Raw genomic sequence first — 21162 nt, forward strand, 5'->3', positions numbered from 1 at the left:
AAGACTCGCGGAAAACTGTGTGTCGCTTGTCACAGTGCTATGAAAATGAAGCAGGACTATTCGTACATGTTCGTACGGCCAATTTACCAATGAAAAAGAAAACAAAATTGAAACAAATTACGTCAATAACACATCTGTTTCACTTAAGTTTCCCTTCTACATCCCATTATAGTCGTAAAGGGATAATTTTGTAAGTCTAAAGTTAATTAACGCTGACTCTAAATTTGTCATAATGAGGCTCACGTAGCAGACTGTATGCTATGTTACGAAACACAGTGCACATGAGTTTTGTATATTTACGAAATGAAAGAGGAAAAATTGTTCATACATTTCAAAATACGATTATTAACAAACAACATCGATAATGAAGTTATTTTAATATTTTTTCTTCCCGTGTGGTTGGTACTTTTCACAAATAAAAAGCAATTTATGAAGATGCAATCTCATTAAAATCTGGTTTTCGTAAAACAGTTTTGCATCAAGACGGATTCACAAATGCCACTTCACTTTACGCCCAAAAGATCAAAAGAGGTCCTCCGCCCTGTTCAGTGCCCATTATCCAGCCATTGTCCGGTCAGGACTGGTCCTAATTTGCATAACAACAATCATACCCCTGTGGAAAAGGAAAAGAAGTCCCAATCTTCTTGACAGAGCGTAGGGGAACGATGCGGGAGACCTGCACCGCAGTACTAGGCAAGGTCCCAATGGAGGTGGTTTGCCGTTGCCTTCTTCCGACCATAATGGGGATGAATGATGATGATGACAACAACACCCAGTCATCTCGGGGCAGGTGAAAATCCCTGACCCTGCCGGGAATCGAACCCGGGACCCCGTTTAGGCTATTATGATTATGGGGTCGCCACTTCCAGGGGCAGTTTAAAACTTTTTCCGGGGGGGGGGGGGGGGAGTAAGGGAGATTCGGTTACTCCTTCTGTCTGCGACTAGCAATCGCGTTGTCAAATAAGACATCGTGTGACAAGTTTTTTCACAACGTGTATCTGTAAGGGGATGCGTGAAACACCGTGGTTTTTTACTTAGATGGGTATGGAAAACCACCTAAATACCACATCCAGGCTGGCCAGCGAGTACACTGGTCTCTTGTCGTTAATCCAACGCTTTAACGTGCTAGACAATCCAGCAGGTTCGAAAAGAACAAGGAAGTACCCGAACGTATTGTAACACAGGTAAGACTTTAGTACAGTTCCAAGCCATCTCCACTCAGGATGGATCAGAAATGACATCTTGTTCGGGCAAAAAAATTACACATTCTTATGATAAATTAATTATTATTTATTTTCACGTCAGCTGCATCGTCCGCATCCCGCTGCTTGTGTGCTCATAGTTCTTTTTGTAAAATGTAAAAATTAGAAATTTATTTAAAAAGCCTTCTACCTTTTTTTCCCAAGCTTGCATTCCCAATCAGATTAATCCTGCAAAGGCCGCTTCACACACGAGACAGTGCCGTGACTAGCCCGTTATACCGCCGACGTGTTTGAAGGTATTGTTCTGGGAATTCAAGGGGCAGCGTGAACTCGCCTGTGGCGTGACCGTGACAGTGCAAACCGTACCGTCGTCGCCGTATTCCTTGTCGCCGACACTTTCCTGCTTCGCTGCCGCGACACGGTCAGGTTGTTGTGTTGTCATGCTGTAGTTTATCACGAATGATGAAAAACCTATTGAATTGCGTTGTATGATCTCTCAAATCCCAAACACATGGACATAGAGCAGAAGATTACACACTGGAATGAAATAGGCGCAAAAATAAGAACACCTGATAAGGACATTAATGTATATTTCTTATGTTACGTCAATGGATACATCCAGCTAGGTAAAACATTAATGTTTGAGAGTGTTCGCTATAGTTGTAACATTTTCTTTCCATATACCTTCACATCAGTAGCGATATACACACATCAAAAAAAGTTTTGCATCACCCTGTTCGCAGAACTCCTGAAGATAGAAGTTGACTGTGGATATTATATCACAGACACAGTCCCGTTGTTCAGAGATGTCACTAAACCAGCCCAAAGACGTAAACAACCATGCATGAGCAGCGCCTATGAGACGGATGGGGTCCGACCCGATCAGTTCCAGTCATTCCACCAGGAAGGAAGTACACGGCTCGTGTTGTCTGTAGTTCAACCATGCTTAGGCGGTCAATATCGCGGTTCGATCACGTCCGCATTGTTACTTTGTGCCAGGAAGGGCTCTCAAAAATGGTAGTGTCCAGGCGTTTCGGAGTGAACCAAAGCGATGTTGTTCGGACATGGAGGAGATACAGAGAGACAGAAACTGTCGATGACATGCCTCACTCAGGCCGCCCAACGGCTACTGGTGCAGTGGATGACCGCTACCTACGGTTTATGACTCGCAGGAACCCTGACAGCAACGCCATCATGTTGAATAATGCTCCACGGGACGTCGTGCTACGACTCAAACTGTGCGCAATAGGCGGCATGATGCGCAGCTTCATTTCCGACGTCGATGGCGAGGTCTATCTTTGCAACCACGACACCATGCAGCGAGCTACAGATGGGTCCAGCAACATGCCGAATGGACCGCTCAGGATTGGCATCACGTTCTCTTCACCAATGAGTGTCGCATATGCCTTCAAGCAGAGAATCGTCGGAGACGTGTTTGGAGACAACCCGGTCAGGCTGAACGCCTTAGACACACTGTCCAGCGAGTGCAGCAAGGTGGATGTTCCCTGATGTTTTGGTGCGGCATTATGTGGGGCCGACGTACGCCGCTGCTGTTCATGGAAGGCGTCGTGACCGATAGTGCAACCATATCGGCAGCATATTGGCTGGGCATTCGTCTCCATGGACGACAATTCGCGCCCTCATCGTGCACATCTTGTGAATTACTTCCTTCAGGATAACGACGTCGCTCGACTAGTGGCCAGCATGTTCTCCAGACATGAACCCTATCGAACTTGCCTTGGAGAGATTGAAAACGGCTGTTTATGGACGATGTGACCCACCAACCACTCTGAGAGATCTACGCCGAATCACCGTTGAGGACTGGGACAATCTGTACCAATAGTGCCTTGATGAACTTGTAGATAGTATGCCACGACGAATACAGGCATGCATCAATGCAAGAAGACCCGATACTGGGTATTAGAGGTACCGGTGTGTACAGCTATCTGGATCAGCACCTCTGAAGGTATCGCTGTATGGTGGTACAACATGCAATGTGTGGTTTTCATGAGCAATAATAAGAGCAGAAATAAAGTTTATGTTGATCTCTATTCCATTTTTCTGTACAGGTTCCGGAACTCTCGAAACCGAGTCGATGCAAAACTTTTTTTGATGTGTGTAGTTAAGCTGGGCGTCTACAAGAGGCAACAAAGATATGGAGAATGTGTACTTTAAGAATAGAGATCCCCGTTCGAAGGAGCCTGAATAGAAATGTGTTTCCCACCTAAAACTCCCATAAATTCGTGAAAGCTATGTTCCTTCCACATTTCTTCTGTCGAAGTAGGCGTCAATTCGTCCATCCTATTGTCTGTAATTATCTTGCAGGTATATCGTAATTGTGAACTGTACTACGCTCCACGCGATAACTAAATGAAACTGTGATTAGCGCATATCCAATGACCAAATATTTGGAAAAACGTAGACAGTAGGGATGTAATAGATGAAGATTGCAGCGGTGGTCTTATCGGTAATGAATCAGTATCTCTCGAAACAGAGGAAAACACTCAAGACAGCATAATACAAGCCAATAAAGATGAATGTTGATTTCATACATTTAATTAGGCTGTGTTAGTTATATTATATACTAACTGACCTCAAGCAAACGACGAGGCCGTTCTCTCGCTGTAATGGCTTTTCTCCAGTGTGTGTTTCGCTTTTACAGGTGAACTTTTAACTTGCTCAATAGTTAGCTGAATGTATTCCTGACATTCTCTAATATTCATAAAACTTTGCTGCATGGTCCATCAATTCACTTTACACAGTGTCTAAACCCTCTTATTTTCCTTCTTGTTTGCACGCCAGATGGACCCACTTCCGTTTTTTTTTTCTTTTTCCTTCACGTGTTTTCCCTCTGCTTCATCCAAAATCGAAGCAGTCAGAGTGAGATCCTCGTCCGAGAACTTCGCCATCCCGGCCGCTCATGTGCACTGCCACACGCCGGAACAAACACTGATTGCTGTGAATAGGCGTCGCTGCGGCGACACGGCCGGTGCAGTCGTGCGCTGGTCACGGCACATTCGCCTCACTGAAGTGTGTAACGCGGCCTTCATTCGCTTTTTATTTATTTGTTTGCTTTCGTCTCTTTCGTAGCACAATACGTGTTGCGTACTTTGCCACACCGTCAACACTGTCGGATTTCTATACGCTGATTAAAATAACTGTGACTGACGGGCTGCAATGGTTGGCGAGGGGGGGGGGGCGGGGGGGGGGGGGCAGTGTTTCGGACATACAGCCAGTCACTTTTCACAAGGCGCTCACACGCCTACGACACAGGCAATACAGCTAGCATGTATCACTCGAAAAACGATTGGATGGTGGCTGGCCTCTGCCACTAGACTCGCTGAAACGTCTATCACATAATAATTTTAATCCGAATATAGATTTCTGCTCGTTGTTCTCTTGCAAGATGTACGGTGTATGGTGCCCGTAGTCTAACACCACAGATCCACCGCCTCGGAATGTGTTCAAAAGCAGTCACTCTGTCTCTCTCCCTCTGCGTCCGAACAGGCCTCGGAAGGCCCAACGGTACCGACTGACCACCGTGTCATCGTCGCCGACTGACGCCACGAGATGCCGAATGGTGGGGTATGTCGTCAGCACACCGTTCTTCCGGCCGTTGTCAGTTTACGAGACCGGAGACACTACTTCTTGATCAAGTAGTTCCTCAGTTGGCCTTACAAGGGCTGAGTGCACCCTGCTTGCCAACAGCACTCGGCAGACCCGGACGGTGACCTGTGGAGATGCTAGCCAAGCCCATCAACACTTAACTTCGACGATCTGCGACAAAGCCGTGGACACGTTCACAAGAAACCTCCTTACAAAATACCAAACGCGTGTGGCAAAATTATCGAATAAAAGTGTAACACACATAAAAGAACAAGAACGCAAAGCTGAATGTTGAAATTAACCTGCGGATGAATGGAAGTGGACTCCAACAATCGAAAGAAAAATTAGGAATGCACGATATACACTATGTGATCAACAGTGTCCGAACGCGTGGCTGAAAATTCCTTACAAGTTCGTGGCGCCCTCCATCGGTAATGCTCGAAATCAATCCCGTATTGGCCCACCCTTAGCCTTGATGACAGCCTCCACTATCGCAGGCATACGTTCAATCAGGTACGGGAAGGTTTCTTGTGAATGGCAGCCCATTCTTCGCGGAGTGCTGCACTGAGGAGAGGTATCAATGACGTTCGGTGAGGCCTGGCACGAAGTCGGCGTTCTAAAACATCCCAAAGATGTTCTATAGGATTCAGGTCAGGACTCTGTACAGCCCAGTTCATTACAGAGATGTTATTGTCGTATAATCACTCCGTCACAGGCAGTGCATTATGAACAGGTGCTCGATCATGTTGAAAGATGCAGCCGCCATCCCCGAATTGCTCTTCAACAGTAGGAAGCAAGAAGTTGCTTAAATATCAATGTATGTCTGTGCTGTGATAGTGCCACGCAAAACAACAGTGGGTGCAAGTCCCCTCCATGCAAAAAACACGACCACACCATTAACACCACCGCCTACGAATTTTACTGTTGGCGGCACACACTCTGGCAGATGAGGTTCACCGGGCATTCGCCATACCCACACCCTGCCATCGGATCGCCAAATTGTTCACCGTGATTCATCGCTCAAAAATGGCTCTGAGCACTATGGGACTCAACTGCTGAGGTCATTAGTCCCCTAGAACTTAGAACTAATTAAACCTAACTAACCTAAGGACACCACAAACATCCATGCCCGAGGCAGGATTCGAACCTGCGACCGTAGCGGTCTTGCGGTTCCAGACTGCAGCGCCTTTAACCGCACGGCCACTTCGGCCGGCGATTCATCGCTCAACACAACGTTTTTCCACTGGTCAGTTGTCCAATCTTTACGCGTCTTACACCAAGCGAGGCGTCGTTTGGCATTTACCGGCGGGATGTGTGGCTTATAAGAGGCCGCTAGACCACGAAATCCAAGTTTTCTCGCCTTCCGCCTAACTGTCATAGTACTTGCAGAGCATCTCGAGGCAGTTTGAAATTCCTATGTGATGGTCCAGATAGATGTCTGCCTATTACACATTCCGACCCTCTTCAGCTGTCAGCAGTCTCTGTCAGTCAAAAGACGAGGTCGACCTGTACGCTTTTGTGCTGTACGTGTCCCTTCACGTTTCTACTTCACTATCACATCGGAAACAGCGGACCTAGGGATATTTAGGAGTGTGGAAATCTCGCGTACAGACGTATGACGCAAGTGACACCCAATCACCTGACCACGTTCGAAGTCCGTGAGTTCCGCGGAGCGCCCCATTCCTCTCTCTCACGACGTCTAATGACTACTGAAGTCGCTGATATGGAGAACCTGGCAGTAGGTGGCAGCACAATGCACCTAATATGAAAAACGTATGTTCTTCGGGGTGTCCGGATACTTTTGATCCGCCGGGGTTCCCGGGTTCGATTCCCGGCGGGGTCAGGGATTTTCTCTGCCTCGTGATGACTGGGTGTTGTGTGATGTCCTTAGGTTAGTTAGGTTTAAGTAGTTCTAAGTTCTAGGGGGCTGATGACCATAGCTGTTAAGTCCCATAGTGCTCAGAGCCATTTGAACCATTAGCCATACTTTTGATCACATCGTGTATTTCCAGCTACCCAGTCGGCTTGGCGCTTATGTATTTCCGTATAATATTTCTGTGACTGACTTCGCCATCTTCTTCAGCTGTAACGGGTGAAGTTGTTAAAAGTGTTATTTCACCGACTTCAGACTGTGCTCTCGTTGTTATCTCTGACGCTTTTCGCACTACATTTCGACTTCCGGTGCCCACTACGTTATGCTTTGATGCACTTTTAGTTTACGGCGTCCATGCGTTCCATGATACTTAATTTCCCTCAGCAGAGCCGACTCTGGCGGTTGAGATGGCCGGCAGTACTTTAATAAATGAAGTTCCGGCTCCCGGCTTTACTTAAACCTAAACTTCCGTGCTGTTTATCAAGTTTCCTATCTCCCTTGCTCAGGCAGACTATTTAATTAAGTCGTGCGAGGAAAGGCCGTTCGTCCACTGGCGCAACGCAACTTCAACGAAATGTCGTGTCAGCGTCGAACGGAAGTCACTTGCGCGTCTGACCCATTACACTGCATTGTACCTCGTCCACTGGCGCAACTGCAACGCAACCTGCGTGCAACTCCTATGCAACCACATGCGATGCAACTGCTCTGGCAGTTGTCGTGACTCTGATGCAACGCTAGTGTCATCTCTCCCCGCATTGTGTGTTCTTTCGAACTTATTAGTTATGTCAGACTGAGACCAAGTTTTTGCGCCAAGCAGGGGAGAGACAGTTGCGTCTATACAATCAAAGTTTGCCAGAGTATTCGAACAATATTGTTGTGGAAAAGGCATGGAAAGCTGTAAGAAAAGAAACTGATCAGAGTGATAAGTACGTTGATTATTTCATAGTGTCATTATACATATGAATTCGTGGAAAAACGTAAGCCAGTTTTCACTATCTATAGATACAGTATTGTTTAGTACCATCTGACTTTAAAAAAAAAAATGCTATGAGTTATCTTTCTTAGAGCAACAACAAAACTATCATGCTCTTGTACAGGTGGCAATAATTAAATCAAAATAAAAACAATTATTAACACAGTACTTCCAGTGTCGAAGTAAAGCACATTATGTGTCAGGAAATACTGCGTTAAATGTAAATGTTTTCTTAATTAAGTATAACACTCACGAACGCGTAACTTCAATTCCGAGTGCAACATCCCACGAGCTATCTACCGCCCAGCATTTCAAGCACCATCAGTCAGTTGGTGGCAATTTGATCCTGCGAGCCCAAATGTTTAATAGTAAGAACTTACATCGTTATTTTTCATATCTTTATGTTAAAAAAATTGAAATCAGTGGAATATATATATATATAAAATTCTCCTGTTCGGAAAATATTTGGCCCAACTAACAGTAATGGAATATGAATCAAGAGACCTACAGAGGAACTATACAAACATACGTAGACAATCACAGAAAAGATTAGAAAACGCAGACTACAATTCTATGGACACCTATACAGAATGCCATCACACAGACCTACCGAACAGATCTTTGGCTAGGTAACCACTAGAAACAACAAATTGGTGGCAGAGGTAAAAAACGGCCTGAACCAACTCATCATCATACCAGACACAATAAACGACAGAATAAAATTCAGAAACATCATTAAGAAAAGAAAACTACATGAGATACACTGTGACAAACGAACAGGCGTAAAATGGACCGAAGAGCGCAAACAAGATCACAGCCAGCAAGGAAGGCAGCAAAAGGAATTGGCCATGTAGTTTAGTCCAACTGCGCTCTTTAAGGGCAAAACACCAATTATATATATAATATATTGTACTAGAACTGACATGAGATTACATTTTCACGCAATTTGGGTGCATAGATCCTGAGAAATCAGTACCCAGAACAACCACCTCTGGCCGTAATAACGGCCTTGATACGCCCGGGCATTGACTCAAACAGAACTTGGATGGCGTGTACTGTTACAGCTGCCCATGCAGCTTCAACACGATACCACATTTCATCAAGAGTAGTGACTGGCGTATTGTGACGAGCCAGTTGCTCGGCAACCATTGACGAGACATTTTCACTTGGTGAGAGATCTGGAGAATGTTCTGGCCAGGGCAGCAGTCGAACATTTTCTGTATCCAGAAAGGCCCGTACAGGACCTGCAACACGCGGTCGTGGATTATCCTGCTGAAATGCAGTGTTTCGCAGGGATCGAATGAAGGGTCGAGCCATGGGTCGTAACACATCTGAAATGTAACGTCCACTGTTCAGAGTGCCGTCAATGCGAACAAGGGGTGACCGAGACGTATAACCAGTGCCACCCCATACCATCACGCCGGGTGATACGCCAGTATGGCGATGACGAATGCACGCTTCCAATGTGCGTTCACCTCGATGTCGCCAAACACGGATGCGACCATCATGATGCTGTAAACAGAACCTGGAATCATCCGATTAAACGACGTTTTGCCATTCGTGCACCCAGTTTCGTCGTTGAGAACATCATCGCAGGCGCTCCTGTCTGTGATGCAGCGTCAAGGGTAACCGCAGCCATGGTCTCCGAGCTGATAGTCCATGTTGCTGCAAACGTCGTCGAACTGTTTGTGCATATGGTTGTTGTCTTACAAACGTCCCCATCTGTTGACTCAGGGATCGAGACTTGACTGCTAGTGTTACAAGGCCGTTGGGATCCAGCACGGCGTTCCGTATTACCTTCCTGAACCCACCGATTCCATATTCTGCTAACAGTCATTGGATCTCGATCAACGCGGGCAGCAATGTCGCGATACGATAAACCGGAATCGCGATAGGCTACAATCCGACCTTTATCAAAGTCAGAAACGTGATGGTACGCATTTCTCCTCCTTACGCCAGGCATCACAACAACGTTTCACCAGGCAACGCCGGTCACTGCTGTTTGTGTTTGAGAAATCGATTGGAAACTTTCCTCATGTCAGGAAGTTGTACGTGTCGCCACCGGCGCCAACCTTGTGTGAATGCTCTGAAAAGCTAATCATTTGCATATCACAGCATCTTCTTCCTGTCGGTTAAACTTCGCGTCTGTAGCAAGTCATCTTCGTGGTGTAGCAATTTTAATGGCCAGTAGTATATATATGACCACTGCCCACCGGGACGTTGGATGCTGTCTGGTGGTGTTGCGGTCACGTGATCCGATAACAAATGCGGAAATTCATTGAGAGAAGCGACTTTGACAAAGGACTGATTATTATCATTATGCACAACCTGTGAACGAGTATTTAGAAAATGGCGAAGCTGGTCGAATGCTCACGTGCTACTGTCGTGCGTATCTACAGAAAGAGGTAGAAGGACGGTGAAACAACCACTAGGCGCCAAATGGTTGAACGTCCACGACCTGGGGTTCGAAGGCTTTTCTCCTCTGTGATGTAGTACAGGTGGTGATCTGTGGCATCTCTGCCGATACAGAAGACTGTTCGTGGACAAACAAGTGCGTCGGAGCACACCGTTCACCGTGTTCATATGTTCATCCCTACGTGTTCATATGTTGACCCAACTACACCGTCAATTACGACTAAAGTGGGCGCGAGACCATCGGGATTCGGCAGTCGATCAATGGGAACGTGTCGACTCTTCTGGTGAATTACATTTTTCCTGCACTAGGTTGATGCTAGTCTCCACAAATGCCGTCATCGAAATGAACGGCGCAAAACTCGAAACGTGCAGCGCGCCACGGAGACACGCAGGTGGGACCAGTATTATGCTATGGGAGGTATTCTCCTGCACTTGAATGGGCCTTGCGGTAGTAATCGAAGACACGCTGACAGTTGCCAACCACCTGCATCCTTTTATGTGTGATGTATTGCTCGACGGCCATGTCATCTTTGAGCAGTATAACTGTCCGTGTCTTGGAGCCAGAACCGTGCTATAGTGCTTGGAGGAGCATTATAGTGAACTCACGTCGATGTCTCCGCGACCAATTTCGCCACATGTAAAACCTATGGAACCCATCTCGTTCGCTATCGGGGGCCATCTCCGCGTATGGAAATCAGCGACCCGTTGTTTACGCGAATTACATGACCTGTGCGTAGACATCTAATGCCACATACCTCCACAAACCTACCAACAAACTGTCGGGTCCCCGGTACGCAGTATTAGTGATCTATTTAGTTCCAAGCTTGCCGTTGTGGCCGAGCGGTTCTAGGCGCTTCAGTCCGGAACCGCGCTGCTGATGCGGTCGCAGGGTCGAATCCTGCGTCAGGCATGGATGTGTGTGATGTCCTTAGGTTAGTTGAGTTTAAGTAGTTCTAAGTTCTAGGGGACTGTTGACCTCAGATGTTAAGTCCCACAGTGCTTAGAACCAACCATTTAGTTCCAAAGACGGACAAACAAGCTATTAAGCTTGTTTTGGCTCATCAATTTACACGGGTACAATTTGTAATTATATGGGTTTGCCCCCCCCCTCCCCCATCCCCCACCACCCCCCATGGACCTTGCCGTTGGTGGGGAGGCTTGCGAGACTGAGCGATACAGATAGATGCAACCACAACGGTGGGGTATCTGTTGAGAGGCCAGACAAACGTGTGGTTCCTGAAGAGGGGCAGCAGCCTTTTCAGTGGTTGCAGGGTCAACAGTCTGGATGATTGACTGATCTCGCCTTGTAACGCTAACCAAAACGGCCTTGCTGTGCTGGTACTGCGAACGGCTGAAAGCAAGGGGAAACTACAGCCGTAATTTTTCCCGAGGGCATCCAGCTTTGCTGTATGGTTAAATGATGATGGCGTCCTCTTGGGTAAAATATTCCTGAGGTAAAACAGTCCCCCATTCGAATCTCCGGGTGGCGACTACTCGGAGGACGTTGTTATCAGAAGAAAGAAAACTTGCGTTGAGCGTGGAATGTCAGATCCCTTAATCGGGCAGGTAGGTTAGAAAATTTAAAAAGGAAATGGATAGGTTTCATTCAAGATTGCTATATATCCTATCATTCTCCACTATTTTGGCTACTGAATCCCATTTTTCAACATAATCTCCGTTCAATGCACCGACCTTATCCCAACTTACTGGGAGGGCTTGTACGCCCGTATTGTACCAATCTACTGGTCGATGTCGGAGCCGACCTTTTGTTAATGGACGAATGTGTCATCACTACCAACAAATACGTCCAGCCGTGTAGCGAGATCACCTCGAATGAGAGTGTACACACGCACCAACATTGCAGAAGTCACAGTTTTTGTGGCTGGACGGCACGCGGGAGGTCGGACAGGATTGCGCGACATTATTGCGATGACGAAAAACGCCTCGCCCAACGATTCACTTGCTTTTGTTCATTGTCAGATCTCCGTAGACATTCTGCAAGCGCCTATGAAGAATATCTGCGATGCTGTGGTTTACCGCCAAAAGAAAGGCACTGACAGTTCTCTGCTTGCAAAGCACATCCGTTGCATACGCCATTTTGAAGGATACGTATAGCGCTGCCACCTTCCGGAACTTCCCGAAACTATAGGAGCAGAAGGGGATATTCCACGATGTCTCAAAAGAAATTTCTCAAACGAAACTGGCCAGGGAAAAAAAAGTGTTGCATTACTTAACGAACGCTCCTCGTAGGTGACCATAACGTTTTGGTTCACCAGAGTGACATTCGCAGCAGCAGCTCTATAACCAAAACAAATAATGTAGCTGATACTGGTATTCTTGCCGGAAACCTTTTTGGTAACATTATTACTGCGGTGAAGGATTGGGGATTTCTGAATCTTAATTTTGGTGGTAGTATTAGCAACACATCGCATGATTATTCTGACAGACCAATCGGCTTTACCGTTTTGATGCATGCACTCAAGGGTGTAGGAAGGACCTACTCGACAGCATGCGTTTTAAAATATAATATCGCAAATACCATAGGGAAACTTAGGTTCGAGGCCATCGCCAGCATATCACGATATGTAGCCACTACATTGATTGTATTCGTCCAGGAGTTACATTTTTTTGATAATCGCCGAAGTCTCGGTGAACAACTTGGTGTAAGCGTGAGCTGACGACGCACGTGTAAAGTCTCTAATCAGTGCTGAAACACGTTACAGGAAGAAGATGATGATTGAAAAGATTATACTCAATCAAAACGGTGATCCCTTCCGTAAAATTACCTGCCAACACGTCTGTTCGTAGTAGATCGTTAGAAACCTGTGTCAGTTTTGGTCCTATCTGATACCAATAGCATTTATACAGTTGTGTGGGATATATCATCGGCGCCGAGGAAGTAATGCTGGTGTGGAATTCGGGATATGAATTCCTGGCGCTGACGAATTAGTGTACAGACCCTGGAAAGGTCGTAAAATGTATTTTTATCTCTTGTCGGATTCCATTAGCGACTTTATGATGTTTTGCTATATTTGATAATTGGTCTTTTATGATATAATATTTTGTGGATTTGGCTGCGTGATCCGTTGATCTTACGACATATTCCAGTTTAGCGATATGTGTTAGCTGTACTGTTCTAGCTTTTTTAAATTTTCGCTACGTTGTGTTGTATATCTCCAGTCTCGTCATAAAGCTATCTGAGCGCTATCGAATAATTATTTCGGAAGCGGCGTCTTGAACGTGCGGCGTGTGCAGAAAATTGCTTTAATATGCGTACAATTTTCGTTTGGGTTAGAATAACGACCTGTCAACGCCTTTTTGAAACTTAGGACAAGAATCGACACGAAATTCCCAATGTTTTCTTTTTGTATCAGTAATAAGACGCTCTTTAATTGACTTACATTCAAATGCCACAGACCTCGCAGTTTATATACTTTTCGTATGGTTTGCTTTTTATAAGGAAAAAAAGCAGTCTGGTCAGAAAATCTGAGAAGCATAAATTTTCTGTTCCAAGTTTGAGGTAACAGTTCTGTTTGTGCGTACATAGATCAAATCCGCTACCCTTATTATTTGCGACCTAAGTGAATGCTCTTTGCGTGAGGTGGTCATTACAACAGAGATAGGTTAATTTTCCATCTTTGGATAGGTTATATAATCTGAGGCTGTAAATAAAGTTGGAGTGTTGACTCTTTTTGTCTATAACACCGTTTCAGCATTCGGCAAGAATTGTGAGTGCTCTGACTAGCAAGTAAGTAACTGGGCCAATCTTGTTTTAAGAAATTCGCGCTGTTCTAATTGCGTTCCAAAGGCGCCTCGGACGTAAATGCTGATTAATTTATGTTACGTAGTTGGCATGAAATTCCTCTTTCTGATAACAGTGTGAGACGGGGCTAAACAGCATTCCTTGCCTGTCCAAAATAATAGGATTGTATGTTTTGTTTTTATAGGCTACTCATGAAAGATTGGTGGCCCGTTGTAGAACATGACTTTGTTCTTTTTAACCAAATGTCACTGCTGGCTGGGAGCGGGGTAGTGTCGTAATTTCATAAACTTACGATGAGCCAACAACTTCGTTGCTTATTAGACTGGCTGGGTAGGTTACGTCGTGCTATACCTGATAATTGAGTCAGTGTTTCTGTATTTGATCCATGTAACACACAGTATATTTAAAGCGCAAATTTAATTGCGTGCTACATACAGTTTACTTAAAAGCAAACTTTTTGTAGTACGTTTCTCTCTGAAATTTCTGTTCTCCACAACTTGTGGATTACACATATCGGACCGATGACCTCAGCAGTTTGGTCCCATAAGACTTTACCACTGCCACCACACGTATCACTTAATGATTTTGGATTTTTTCCTATATCGAATATATGTCTTACGCACATTAAAATGATATCTTAAGACATGTCCTATTATCCTGCCCCTTGTTGTCTATTTTTCCATATGTCACTTTCTTCACCGATTCTGCGCAGAACATCTCATTCCTCATCTCATCAGTCCAAACTCTCTGATTCTCTTCTTTTCCGGTTTTCCCACAAACCATTATTCAGTGCCATTCAACTCTGTGCTCCAAATATGCATTCTCAAAAATTTCTTCTACAAATTAAGGCCCATGTTCGATACTAGTAGATTTCTTTGCCGAGGAATTCACTCCTTGCCGGTGCTAGTCTGCGTTTAGTGTCCTTCTTTCGTCCATCATGTGTTATTTTGTTTCCAAGGCAACAGATTTCCTTAACCTCATCTACTTCGTGATAACCAGTTTCGATGTTAAGTTTATCGCTAATCTAATTTCTGGTACTCCTCATTACTTTCGTCTTTTTTTGATTCACCCTTAATTCGTCTTCTGTAATCATTTGACTATATTTTTTCATTCAGCAAGTCTTCTAATTCTTATACAGTTTCACTGGAGATAGCAATGTCAGTAGCGAATCTTTATCATTGATAATCCTTTCATCCTAAATTTTAGTCCCACTCTTGAACCTTTATTTCGTTTCTAGCACTGCATCTTCGAAATATCGATTGAACACAGAGACGGCAAACTACATCCCTGTATTACATCCTTTTTAAGCCAAGCGTTCCTTTGTCCTCCATTCTTGCTAAACTACCAAATATTTACTAATTCTGCTAAAACAACCTGTACTTGCCCAGAGAGGGTGGGGGGGGTGGGAGAGGACAATATCTGTGGACATGGAGAATTTATGTTGAAACTAGAGTACATGCTGAAGAAGGAAAAGATTTCTAGAGGCTATAGCTGTCAGTTTCAGCCCCCTCCCAACTCCAAAAATAATAGGTAGGCCGATGAGAAAAAAACATGTTCTGAATATCACCCTAAAACGTGAGTAAACTGTGACCTCCCTGTAATGAAAGTCTTGGATGCGTGCTGCGGTCCCTTCTGCTGCGCGCCAATTCTCCAGCACCAGCGGCCGGCGCTGCTGTCGCAGCGACGCGGGCTTCCGGCAGCAAACAATGCCAGTAACTGACAACCCCCCTCCACTGCCTGCAGTGCCTCTTGTTGCCCTCCTCTCCCTCCCCAACGCCCAACGTTACGGCTGCCTCTGCTCTGCCCGGGTGCCTGCTATGTAGAAGTAGGGGCGTGGGAGAGCCAGTTAACTGAATTTTGGCGGACCCTCGGCTGACCCAGGACAGTGTATGAGACGCCGGCGTAGAAGTGAGATCATCCATTGCTCGCGGAATGCCAGAAGCGTTACCAGTGTCAACAAGCCTTGTTAGGTCAATCCGTTACACTAAAGGAAACGTTTACTTCCTGTACAGCTCAGTAAAAAAAGCAAAGTAAAATTATACGTTTGGCCTGTTGCGGTGGCCGAGCGGTTCTAGGCGCTTCAGTCCGGAACCGGGCGACTGCTACGGTCCCAGGTTCGAATCCTGCCTCGGGCATGGATGTGCGTGATGTCCTTAGGTTAGTTAGGTTTAGGTAGTTCTAAGTCTAGGGGACTGATGACCTCCGATGTTAAGTCCCATAGTGCCCAGAGCCATTTTAGAACCAATTATACGTTTGACACAGTGATTCTTATTAAAATAAGCATTTTGGCAGCAAAATAAATGGCGACGTTAGAAGCAGGGAAGATGTAGACTCCAGACTGAAAACAGCATTTTTTACTAAATTTTTTCGCGTGCTGGAGAACGACTTTTCTGTACATGAAGAGTTACTCGCTTTAGATCCAATACACAGAACAAAAGGTTTGGATATTTTTAATGGAGTTAAAAAGTGCGTTGATAAAATTGGTGGTCTTAAAAAATGCTCTGCAATTGGTACCAGTGGTGAACAAGCTGCGATTTGTAGCAAGAATACACGGAAGCAAATTTTTCAAGGTTTACTTCCACTGTTGGTGAAGGCTCCAGTAAGTTTCATGGTTGTTTTAAAGATTTTAAATCTACAGAGCTGGATATTACTTTGTTTAGCGATGAAATAAAAAATGTCTTGGAAGCTTCGAAAAATGCGACGTCAGGAGCGTGACGCTGTAAGTAGCCAACCACCAGCAACCAGAGGCCTGTATCTACCCTCACGCAGCCTTTTACAGGCAGTTCTGATGGTGTGTGTGTTCGTTCAATGTGTGTATATGTGGCCAACAATATGGGAACTGTGGCAGAACCAGCAGAACGGATGAGAAGTTGTAGGTGATTATATGTGCGTCTCTCCCATTCAGAGCTAATTACTGGGTGTTGTGTTCTGTGTTGTGCTGTGGTGGATCCGTTCAAGGGCCCTACACGCGCCACCAATCGGCCGACCGACCAGCAGATTAGTTGTTGGTTGTTGGATATGAACAACTGACAGACGACCCCGCCCCCCTTCCACTTCAAATCACCCCCATTTGAACCAATGTGCCGTGTACAGCGCTATCGCGCTATTCGCCGCACAAAAGTTGGTCTCATGTCACTCCGCGCGGTTTAAACGCTTTTCAGATATGACCAACATGGGAGAGTGCGAGGAGTACGAACTTTGACCACAGAATTTCTGGAGAAATTTAAGGATTGCAGACATTTGTGAGACACAACGTGCGAGGAGTACACTAACAGAGCCGGCCTAAGTGACTGTGCGGTTAAAGGCGCTGCAGTCTGGAACCGCAAGACCGCTACGGTCGCAGGTTCGAATCCTGCCTCGGGCATGGATGTTTGTGATGTCCTTAGGTTAGTTAGGTTTAACTAGTTCTAAGTTCTAGGGGACTAATGACCTCAGCAGTTGAGTCCCATAGTGCTCAGAGCCACTACACTAACAGACATGTAAGATATGAAGCACTTGTTTCATTTTTTAACGAATCCATAATTGTTCCATGTGTCACAAGACACTAAAGGATAAATATATTTTTTGAATAAAAGTCCTTCGAGCGTCTGTGTTTTTAGTATTTCCGATGATTTTCGAAAATGAAATCTAACAGCCGAAGTGTACTTATTGGATTTCAGATGCATCGGAAATTAAAAGACTGAAGTAGAGACAGATTAAATTTTAGGTTTTACTTTCGATACGCTTCGGAAATAAAACCTAAAAACCAAAATACCGACTGTCAATGGGCTTCTACTCGAAAAATATACTTGCTTCATTCTGTGAAGTATTAAAAATCCAGGCTGTCGTCATGCCCTCTGCTACAAAGAACAAAATGTGGGACATTTTAACAGATTTAACAGTCGCTAAATGCTTCATTTCTTATGTATTTGTTGCTCTATTTATAAGATGATGTGCACCACTTGTAGTCCTCCTTCTTTTGATTTGAAATGAGTTTCTTAATCTTCTGGGGGATATATTTCATGATACGTCCAAAAATCAAAATGGCAAAATGGCTCTGAGCGCTATGGGATTTAACATCGGAGGTCATCAGTCTCCTAGAACGTAGACTGAAGTGCCTAGAACCGCTCGCTCACCGCGGCCGGCTCATTTTACTTTAGTACGATGTATTTCCCCAGGAAATTATAAATCACGCTGAAGGTTTCAACAATCATTTTACATAGCAATTGTAGGGATAGACCTGCACTGAATTTGGGAGTCTCGTGACTTCTGCCAGCGACCAGAAAACGCAGTGTAGCTAATAGCCTCTCGTCGCAGCTTCTGCCTCTTTTATGACTGTATTCATTTTTGTTAAGAATGGTTTGATGATGTTCAGCAGCTCCGAAAAGCGTGTTCCAGCTTATCTTAGATAATTAACGAAAATGATTGGCTCCCATCCCCTGAAGTAACAGAACGTTGGTGAATTTCTTTCAACGCATTCGCCACATCTTTGCCCACAGCTTTCTCTGACTTTCTTAGCCTTGTTGCATCTATAGCAGCCAAAACAATTCCGGTTTTTATATCTGTGTCATACCAAGCAGCATCTCGTCGTCCATAAGCTCAATGAACTCACTACAAACAATTCGCAACCAGCGACTGGAAAAGGCGTCGCTGTAATCGGGGTATTTTAGACTGCATACGAAATTGGCCGGTCGGTTGGTGCGTTTGTATGGCTCTTTAGCCCCATTGGTTGACACGAAGTCGGAATTAGACCACCTGTGGCCCCCATCTCAGAGCTTTGAGTTTAGGGTTGTTAGCGGATAGTAGGGGTATCCTCGAACTCCGGTTCCAGAGATTTAGCATATTCTCCCGGGGAATCCACACTCAAAGAAGTAATGCTAGCATAGGTCATACATGCAGAATTCGGCAACAGGTGTTTCCCAAAGAATATAACTTCCTGATATGTCCCAGCGGTTAAGATCAGGAACTGGCTGTAAGCCATCTGCTGCGACGGTAGTGTAGGCGAGCAACAAATATATCATGGTTTAAGGGTTTTTCTTTTCTATGCGAGGGTATTCAGTTATAAATGCAACATTAATTTCTCGCCCAATTTCAGTTGGAAAAATTCGGAATTTGTTGTGGGACATCGTAGAATATTACCACTTCAGTCGCTTTTTTTTTTTTTTTTTACAGTTTCAACAGTCGCTAAATGCTTTATTTCTTGTGTATTTGTTGCTGTATTTATTAGATGATGTTCACCACTTGTAGCCCTCCTCCTTCTTATTTGAAATGAGTTTCTTAATGTTCAGGGGGATATAATTTATGCTACTTCCAAAAATCAGTTAACAACGTTTTATTCATTTTGCTTTACTACGATGTATTTCATGACGTTCCGATGTATACGTAGCCTTCAAAGACGTGTCTCTAACAGAGGTGCGTTCCCAGCAGATAGCTGTCATTGAGTTTCTTTCGGTGGAAAACAAGAGCATCGTAGATATTCATAGGCACTTGGTCAGTGGTTAAGGAGACCTGGCAGTGAACAAAAGCACGATGAGTCGTTGGGTGAGGCTTCTGCCATCCTCGCAAACCCGGCCGATATCCCCGCCGACCGGCCGCAAACTGCTGTGATTCCCGCACGACTTTAACGTGCTCCTAACCACAAAAATTCAAGTGAACTACTCCTCCATGACAAACGAAGGCCTCACACAAGTCTGCGCTCCCAAGAGAAGCTCAAAAAAATTCATTGTACTGTTCTTCCTCGTCCACCCTACAGCCTGGATCTCGCGGCTACTGACTTTCATCTGTTTGGCCCAATGAAGGACGCACTCCAAGGGAAGCAGTACGTGGATGATGGAAAAGTTATTGATGCAGCAAGACGCTGACTCCGATGTCGACCAGTAAAGCGGCACCGTGCGGTCATACAGGCTCTCCATGTTAGGTGGGGTAAGACCGTCGCATTGAACAGAGATTATGTTGGAAAATGGGTTTTGTAACCAAATGAGTAGGGAGCAACATGGTGTATTGGAATCCTCAATAAAACCAACTTGCTTTCAGAAGAAAAATGTGTTGCACTATTTATTGAACGCTCCTCGTATTATACCTAATTTCACCAATTCTCGGCAATTGGTAAACTACATTAGAAATCTTCAAGTGAATGTTTATTTACCGTCGTATACAAATTTCTATAACTATGTGGAAGCACGTCCCACATTAGAATGCTGCTGTCTGGTATAGTGATTACAAGCAAGAAAAAAATAAATAATTCTATCAATCTCGCCTACCTTCACCCATCGAGCCACTCTTTGATTACGGACTTGTACTTTCAGTTGAGACTTGGCTCGTTTCGCCAACCGTTGACGTGCTCCTTATTATAGTGTGTTCTCGATTGAATGGTGTAATTTCTTTCATTTCCGATGTGTCGCTAGTGCTTTGTTACTGTGCCGTTATTGAGTTCAGTAAATTTGCCCTACGCCGATGAAAGAATTCCCTCATGGCACTGCAACTAATTTTTTCCAATTAATGCAGACAGCTCCTGGATCGCAAAATTTATACTGCCAAAAAGTCTCTGATGTACCATTTATACGAGGGTTGGAACTTTAACAGTGGCCACCATTTATTTACAACTCGTACAAAATAGATACGTGTTTCAAAGTTTTACTGACCTTCAAAGTAGTCACCAGCATTGTGTATGACACGTTGCCAGCGATGTGGAAGTCGTAGGATACTCTTAGCAGTGCCAGTTGCGTTGACAGTTCGAGCGGCGCGGTCTATTGCCCGACGAATTTGCAGCAGTTCTGGAGCGAATGCCGTGAAGTTTTCCCTTCAGTTTGGAAATCTAGCTGAACTCACGAGGGCTTAAGTCAGGGGAGTGCAGAAGGTTGTCAGCCCCATCAGTCAAACAAGTCAGTAACAGCTTGCACTGTTACTGATTGAGCATTGTCCTGCAAAATGATGGTCAGGTCGTGCTGAAAGTGTCATAACTTCTGTCTCTATGCTGTTCATTTTTTGAGCACAACCTATGACCAGCTTCGAGACAGAAGTGTTGACACTTTCAGCACGACCTGACCATCATTTTGTAGGACAATGCTCAAGCACGTACAGTGCAAGCGGTTACTGATTTGTTTGACTGATGGGGCTGCTAAGTGCTATACCACCTACTAAATTCCCCTGACTTAGGCCCTCGTGAGTTCAGCTCGATTTCTAAACTGAAGGAAACACTTCACGGGGTTCGCTTCAGAACTGCTACAAATTAGTCGGGCAATAGACCGCGCCGCTCGAAGTGTCAACACAACTGGCACTGCTAAGAGTATCCTGCGACTTCCATATCGCTGGCAACGTGTCATACACAATGCTGGTGACTACTTTGAAGGTC

At 45.0% G+C, this 21162-nt stretch overlaps 1 protein-coding gene across 1 annotated transcript in view; it reads left to right on the forward strand.

The window, feature by feature from the left end:
* Positions 1 to 21162, forward strand: part of LOC126456024 (lactosylceramide 4-alpha-galactosyltransferase-like) — a 398100-nt gene that overhangs the window by 25056 nt on the left and 351882 nt on the right. The gene's annotated exons all lie outside the window — the stretch shown is intronic.

Source organism: Schistocerca serialis, chromosome 2, assembly GCF_023864345.2.
Source record: "Schistocerca serialis cubense isolate TAMUIC-IGC-003099 chromosome 2, iqSchSeri2.2, whole genome shotgun sequence".
Classification (NCBI taxonomy): domain Eukaryota; kingdom Metazoa; phylum Arthropoda; class Insecta; order Orthoptera; family Acrididae; genus Schistocerca; species Schistocerca serialis.